Consider the following 7,500-nt stretch of genomic DNA (forward strand, 5'->3'; position numbering starts at 1 on the left):
TTAGGGTTAGGGTTAGGGTTAGGGTTAGGGTTAGGGTTAGGGTTAGGGTTAGGGTTAGGGTTAGGGTTAGGGTTAGGGTTAGGGTTAGGGTTAGGGTTAGGGTTAGGGTTAGGGTTAGGGTTAGGGTTAGGGTTAGGGTTAGGGTTAGGGTTAGGGTTAGGGTTAGGGTTAGGGTTAGGGTTAGGGTTAGGGTTAGGGTTAGGGTTAGGGTTAGGGTTAGGGTTAGGGTTAGGGTTAGGGTTAGGGTTAGGGTTAGGGTTAGGGTTAGGGTTAGGGTTAGGGTTAGGGTTAGGGTTAGGGTTAGGGTTAGGGTTAGGGTTAGGGTTAGGGTTAGGGTTAGGGTTAGGGTTAGGGTTAGGGTTAGGGTTAGGGTTAGGGTTAGGGTTAGGGTTAGGGTTAGGGTTAGGGTTAGGGTTAGGGTTAGGGTTAGGGTTAGGGTTAGGGTTAGGGTTAGGGTTAGGGTTAGGGTTAGGGTTAGGGTTAGGGTTAGGGTTAGGGTTAGGGTTAGGGTTAGGGTTAGGGTTAGGGTTAGGGTTAGGGTTAGGGTTAGGGTTAGGGTTAGGGTTAGGGTTAGGGTTAGGGTTAGGGTTAGGGTTAGGGTTAGGGTTAGGGTTAGGGTTAGGGTTAGGGTTAGGGTTAGGGTTAGGGTTAGGGTTAGGGTTAGGGTTAGGGTTAGGGTTAGGGTTAGGGTTAGGGTTAGGGTTAGGGTTAGGGTTAGGGTTAGGGTTAGGGTTAGGGTTAGGGTTAGGGTTAGGGTTAGGGTTAGGGTTAGGGTTAGGGTTAGGGTTAGGGTTAGGGTTAGGGTTAGGGTTAGGGTTAGGGTTAGGGTTAGGGTTAGGGTTAGGGTTAGGGTTAGGGTTAGGGTTAGGGTTAGGGTTAGGGTTAGGGTTAGGGTTAGGGTTAGGGTTAGGGTTAGGGTTAGGGTTAGGGTTAGGGTTAGGGTTAGGGTTAGGGTTAGGGTTAGGGTTAGGGTTAGGGTTAGGGTTAGGGTTAGGGTTAGGGTTAGGGTTAGGGTTAGGGTTAGGGTTAGGGTTAGGGTTAGGGTTAGGGTTAGGGTTAGGGTTAGGGTTAGGGTTAGGGTTAGGGTTAGGGTTAGGGTTAGGGTTAGGGTTAGGGTTAGGGTTAGGGTTAGGGTTAGGGTTAGGGTTAGGGTTAGGGTTAGGGTTAGGGTTAGGGTTAGGGTTAGGGTTAGGGTTAGGGTTAGGGTTAGGGTTAGGGTTAGGGTTAGGGTTAGGGTTAGGGTTAGGGTTAGGGTTAGGGTTAGGGTTAGGGTTAGGGTTAGGGTTAGGGTTAGGGTTAGGGTTAGGGTTAGGGTTAGGGTTAGGGTTAGGGTTAGGGTTAGGGTTAGGGTTAGGGTTAGGGTTAGGGTTAGGGTTAGGGTTAGGGTTAGGGTTAGGGTTAGGGTTAGGGTTAGGGTTAGGGTTAGGGTTAGGGTTAGGGTTAGGGTTAGGGTTAGGGTTAGGGTTAGGGTTAGGGTTAGGGTTAGGGTTAGGGTTAGGGTTAGGGTTAGGGTTAGGGTTAGGGTTAGGGTTAGGGTTAGGGTTAGGGTTAGGGTTAGGGTTAGGGTTAGGGTTAGGGTTAGGGTTAGGGTTAGGGTTAGGGTTAGGGTTAGGGTTAGGGTTAGGGTTAGGGTTAGGGTTAGGGTTAGGGTTAGGGTTAGGGTTAGGGTTAGGGTTAGGGTTAGGGTTAGGGTTAGGGTTAGGGTTAGGGTTAGGGTTAGGGTTAGGGTTAGGGTTAGGGTTAGGGTTAGGGTTAGGGTTAGGGTTAGGGTTAGGGTTAGGGTTAGGGTTAGGGTTAGGGTTAGGGTTAGGGTTAGGGTTAGGGTTAGGGTTAGGGTTAGGGTTAGGGTTAGGGTTAGGGTTAGGGTTAGGGTTAGGGTTAGGGTTAGGGTTAGGGTTAGGGTTAGGGTTAGGGTTAGGGTTAGGGTTAGGGTTAGGGTTAGGGTTAGGGTTAGGGTTAGGGTTAGGGTTAGGGTTAGGGTTAGGGTTAGGGTTAGGGTTAGGGTTAGGGTTAGGGTTAGGGTTAGGGTTAGGGTTAGGGTTAGGGTTAGGGTTAGGGTTAGGGTTAGGGTTAGGGTTAGGGTTAGGGTTAGGGTTAGGGTTAGGGTTAGGGTTAGGGTTAGGGTTAGGGTTAGGGTTAGGGTTAGGGTTAGGGTTAGGGTTAGGGTTAGGGTTAGGGTTAGGGTTAGGGTTAGGGTTAGGGTTAGGGTTAGGGTTAGGGTTAGGGTTAGGGTTAGGGTTAGGGTTAGGGTTAGGGTTAGGGTTAGGGTTAGGGTTAGGGTTAGGGTTAGGGTTAGGGTTAGGGTTAGGGTTAGGGTTAGGGTTAGGGTTAGGGTTAGGGTTAGGGTTAGGGTTAGGGTTAGGGTTAGGGTTAGGGTTAGGGTTAGGGTTAGGGTTAGGGTTAGGGTTAGGGTTAGGGTTAGGGTTAGGGTTAGGGTTAGGGTTAGGGTTAGGGTTAGGGTTAGGGTTAGGGTTAGGGTTAGGGTTAGGGTTAGGGTTAGGGTTAGGGTTAGGGTTAGGGTTAGGGTTAGGGTTAGGGTTAGGGTTAGGGTTAGGGTTAGGGTTAGGGTTAGGGTTAGGGTTAGGGTTAGGGTTAGGGTTAGGGTTAGGGTTAGGGTTAGGGTTAGGGTTAGGGTTAGGGTTAGGGTTAGGGTTAGGGTTAGGGTTAGGGTTAGGGTTAGGGTTAGGGTTAGGGTTAGGGTTAGGGTTAGGGTTAGGGTTAGGGTTAGGGTTAGGGTTAGGGTTAGGGTTAGGGTTAGGGTTAGGGTTAGGGTTAGGGTTAGGGTTAGGGTTAGGGTTAGGGTTAGGGTTAGGGTTAGGGTTAGGGTTAGGGTTAGGGTTAGGGTTAGGGTTAGGGTTAGGGTTAGGGTTAGGGTTAGGGTTAGGGTTAGGGTTAGGGTTAGGGTTAGGGTTAGGGTTAGGGTTAGGGTTAGGGTTAGGGTTAGGGTTAGGGTTAGGGTTAGGGTTAGGGTTAGGGTTAGGGTTAGGGTTAGGGTTAGGGTTAGGGTTAGGGTTAGGGTTAGGGTTAGGGTTAGGGTTAGGGTTAGGGTTAGGGTTAGGGTTAGGGTTAGGGTTAGGGTTAGGGTTAGGGTTAGGGTTAGGGTTAGGGTTAGGGTTAGGGTTAGGGTTAGGGTTAGGGTTAGGGTTAGGGTTAGGGTTAGGGTTAGGGTTAGGGTTAGGGTTAGGGTTAGGGTTAGGGTTAGGGTTAGGGTTAGGGTTAGGGTTAGGGTTAGGGTTAGGGTTAGGGTTAGGGTTAGGGTTAGGGTTAGGGTTAGGGTTAGGGTTAGGGTTAGGGTTAGGGTTAGGGTTAGGGTTAGGGTTAGGGTTAGGGTTAGGGTTAGGGTTAGGGTTAGGGTTAGGGTTAGGGTTAGGGTTAGGGTTAGGGTTAGGGTTAGGGTTAGGGTTAGGGTTAGGGTTAGGGTTAGGGTTAGGGTTAGGGTTAGGGTTAGGGTTAGGGTTAGGGTTAGGGTTAGGGTTAGGGTTAGGGTTAGGGTTAGGGTTAGGGTTAGGGTTAGGGTTAGGGTTAGGGTTAGGGTTAGGGTTAGGGTTAGGGTTAGGGTTAGGGTTAGGGTTAGGGTTAGGGTTAGGGTTAGGGTTAGGGTTAGGGTTAGGGTTAGGGTTAGGGTTAGGGTTAGGGTTAGGGTTAGGGTTAGGGTTAGGGTTAGGGTTAGGGTTAGGGTTAGGGTTAGGGTTAGGGTTAGGGTTAGGGTTAGGGTTAGGGTTAGGGTTAGGGTTAGGGTTAGGGTTAGGGTTAGGGTTAGGGTTAGGGTTAGGGTTAGGGTTAGGGTTAGGGTTAGGGTTAGGGTTAGGGTTAGGGTTAGGGTTAGGGTTAGGGTTAGGGTTAGGGTTAGGGTTAGGGTTAGGGTTAGGGTTAGGGTTAGGGTTAGGGTTAGGGTTAGGGTTAGGGTTAGGGTTAGGGTTAGGGTTAGGGTTAGGGTTAGGGTTAGGGTTAGGGTTAGGGTTAGGGTTAGGGTTAGGGTTAGGGTTAGGGTTAGGGTTAGGGTTAGGGTTAGGGTTAGGGTTAGGGTTAGGGTTAGGGTTAGGGTTAGGGTTAGGGTTAGGGTTAGGGTTAGGGTTAGGGTTAGGGTTAGGGTTAGGGTTAGGGTTAGGGTTAGGGTTAGGGTTAGGGTTAGGGTTAGGGTTAGGGTTAGGGTTAGGGTTAGGGTTAGGGTTAGGGTTAGGGTTAGGGTTAGGGTTAGGGTTAGGGTTAGGGTTAGGGTTAGGGTTAGGGTTAGGGTTAGGGTTAGGGTTAGGGTTAGGGTTAGGGTTAGGGTTAGGGTTAGGGTTAGGGTTAGGGTTAGGGTTAGGGTTAGGGTTAGGGTTAGGGTTAGGGTTAGGGTTAGGGTTAGGGTTAGGGTTAGGGTTAGGGTTAGGGTTAGGGTTAGGGTTAGGGTTAGGGTTAGGGTTAGGGTTAGGGTTAGGGTTAGGGTTAGGGTTAGGGTTAGGGTTAGGGTTAGGGTTAGGGTTAGGGTTAGGGTTAGGGTTAGGGTTAGGGTTAGGGTTAGGGTTAGGGTTAGGGTTAGGGTTAGGGTTAGGGTTAGGGTTAGGGTTAGGGTTAGGGTTAGGGTTAGGGTTAGGGTTAGGGTTAGGGTTAGGGTTAGGGTTAGGGTTAGGGTTAGGGTTAGGGTTAGGGTTAGGGTTAGGGTTAGGGTTAGGGTTAGGGTTAGGGTTAGGGTTAGGGTTAGGGTTAGGGTTAGGGTTAGGGTTAGGGTTAGGGTTAGGGTTAGGGTTAGGGTTAGGGTTAGGGTTAGGGTTAGGGTTAGGGTTAGGGTTAGGGTTAGGGTTAGGGTTAGGGTTAGGGTTAGGGTTAGGGTTAGGGTTAGGGTTAGGGTTAGGGTTAGGGTTAGGGTTAGGGTTAGGGTTAGGGTTAGGGTTAGGGTTAGGGTTAGGGTTAGGGTTAGGGTTAGGGTTAGGGTTAGGGTTAGGGTTAGGGTTAGGGTTAGGGTTAGGGTTAGGGTTAGGGTTAGGGTTAGGGTTAGGGTTAGGGTTAGGGTTAGGGTTAGGGTTAGGGTTAGGGTTAGGGTTAGGGTTAGGGTTAGGGTTAGGGTTAGGGTTAGGGTTAGGGTTAGGGTTAGGGTTAGGGTTAGGGTTAGGGTTAGGGTTAGGGTTAGGGTTAGGGTTAGGGTTAGGGTTAGGGTTAGGGTTAGGGTTAGGGTTAGGGTTAGGGTTAGGGTTAGGGTTAGGGTTAGGGTTAGGGTTAGGGTTAGGGTTAGGGTTAGGGTTAGGGTTAGGGTTAGGGTTAGGGTTAGGGTTAGGGTTAGGGTTAGGGTTAGGGTTAGGGTTAGGGTTAGGGTTAGGGTTAGGGTTAGGGTTAGGGTTAGGGTTAGGGTTAGGGTTAGGGTTAGGGTTAGGGTTAGGGTTAGGGTTAGGGTTAGGGTTAGGGTTAGGGTTAGGGTTAGGGTTAGGGTTAGGGTTAGGGTTAGGGTTAGGGTTAGGGTTAGGGTTAGGGTTAGGGTTAGGGTTAGGGTTAGGGTTAGGGTTAGGGTTAGGGTTAGGGTTAGGGTTAGGGTTAGGGTTAGGGTTAGGGTTAGGGTTAGGGTTAGGGTTAGGGTTAGGGTTAGGGTTAGGGTTAGGGTTAGGGTTAGGGTTAGGGTTAGGGTTAGGGTTAGGGTTAGGGTTAGGGTTAGGGTTAGGGTTAGGGTTAGGGTTAGGGTTAGGGTTAGGGTTAGGGTTAGGGTTAGGGTTAGGGTTAGGGTTAGGGTTAGGGTTAGGGTTAGGGTTAGGGTTAGGGTTAGGGTTAGGGTTAGGGTTAGGGTTAGGGTTAGGGTTAGGGTTAGGGTTAGGGTTAGGGTTAGGGTTAGGGTTAGGGTTAGGGTTAGGGTTAGGGTTAGGGTTAGGGTTAGGGTTAGGGTTAGGGTTAGGGTTAGGGTTAGGGTTAGGGTTAGGGTTAGGGTTAGGGTTAGGGTTAGGGTTAGGGTTAGGGTTAGGGTTAGGGTTAGGGTTAGGGTTAGGGTTAGGGTTAGGGTTAGGGTTAGGGTTAGGGTTAGGGTTAGGGTTAGGGTTAGGGTTAGGGTTAGGGTTAGGGTTAGGGTTAGGGTTAGGGTTAGGGTTAGGGTTAGGGTTAGGGTTAGGGTTAGGGTTAGGGTTAGGGTTAGGGTTAGGGTTAGGGTTAGGGTTAGGGTTAGGGTTAGGGTTAGGGTTAGGGTTAGGGTTAGGGTTAGGGTTAGGGTTAGGGTTAGGGTTAGGGTTAGGGTTAGGGTTAGGGTTAGGGTTAGGGTTAGGGTTAGGGTTAGGGTTAGGGTTAGGGTTAGGGTTAGGGTTAGGGTTAGGGTTAGGGTTAGGGTTAGGGTTAGGGTTAGGGTTAGGGTTAGGGTTAGGGTTAGGGTTAGGGTTAGGGTTAGGGTTAGGGTTAGGGTTAGGGTTAGGGTTAGGGTTAGGGTTAGGGTTAGGGTTAGGGTTAGGGTTAGGGTTAGGGTTAGGGTTAGGGTTAGGGTTAGGGTTAGGGTTAGGGTTAGGGTTAGGGTTAGGGTTAGGGTTAGGGTTAGGGTTAGGGTTAGGGTTAGGGTTAGGGTTAGGGTTAGGGTTAGGGTTAGGGTTAGGGTTAGGGTTAGGGTTAGGGTTAGGGTTAGGGTTAGGGTTAGGGTTAGGGTTAGGGTTAGGGTTAGGGTTAGGGTTAGGGTTAGGGTTAGGGTTAGGGTTAGGGTTAGGGTTAGGGTTAGGGTTAGGGTTAGGGTTAGGGTTAGGGTTAGGGTTAGGGTTAGGGTTAGGGTTAGGGTTAGGGTTAGGGTTAGGGTTAGGGTTAGGGTTAGGGTTAGGGTTAGGGTTAGGGTTAGGGTTAGGGTTAGGGTTAGGGTTAGGGTTAGGGTTAGGGTTAGGGTTAGGGTTAGGGTTAGGGTTAGGGTTAGGGTTAGGGTTAGGGTTAGGGTTAGGGTTAGGGTTAGGGTTAGGGTTAGGGTTAGGGTTAGGGTTAGGGTTAGGGTTAGGGTTAGGGTTAGGGTTAGGGTTAGGGTTAGGGTTAGGGTTAGGGTTAGGGTTAGGGTTAGGGTTAGGGTTAGGGTTAGGGTTAGGGTTAGGGTTAGGGTTAGGGTTAGGGTTAGGGTTAGGGTTAGGGTTAGGGTTAGGGTTAGGGTTAGGGTTAGGGTTAGGGTTAGGGTTAGGGTTAGGGTTAGGGTTAGGGTTAGGGTTAGGGTTAGGGTTAGGGTTAGGGTTAGGGTTAGGGTTAGGGTTAGGGTTAGGGTTAGGGTTAGGGTTAGGGTTAGGGTTAGGGTTAGGGTTAGGGTTAGGGTTAGGGTTAGGGTTAGGGTTAGGGTTAGGGTTAGGGTTAGGGTTAGGGTTAGGGTTAGGGTTAGGGTTAGGGTTAGGGTTAGGGTTAGGGTTAGGGTTAGGGTTAGGGTTAGGGTTAGGGTTAGGGTTAGGGTTAGGGTTAGGGTTAGGGTTAGGGTTAGGGTTAGGGTTAGGGTTAGGGTTAGGGTTAGGGTTAGGGTTAGGGTTAGGGTTAGGGTTAGGGTTAGGGTTAGGGTTAGGGTTAGGGTTAGGGTTAGGGTTAGGGTTAGGGTTAGGG

The sequence above is a fragment of the Haliaeetus albicilla genome, chromosome 25 (assembly GCF_947461875.1).
Source record: "Haliaeetus albicilla chromosome 25, bHalAlb1.1, whole genome shotgun sequence".
Lineage (NCBI taxonomy): Eukaryota > Metazoa > Chordata > Aves > Accipitriformes > Accipitridae > Haliaeetus > Haliaeetus albicilla.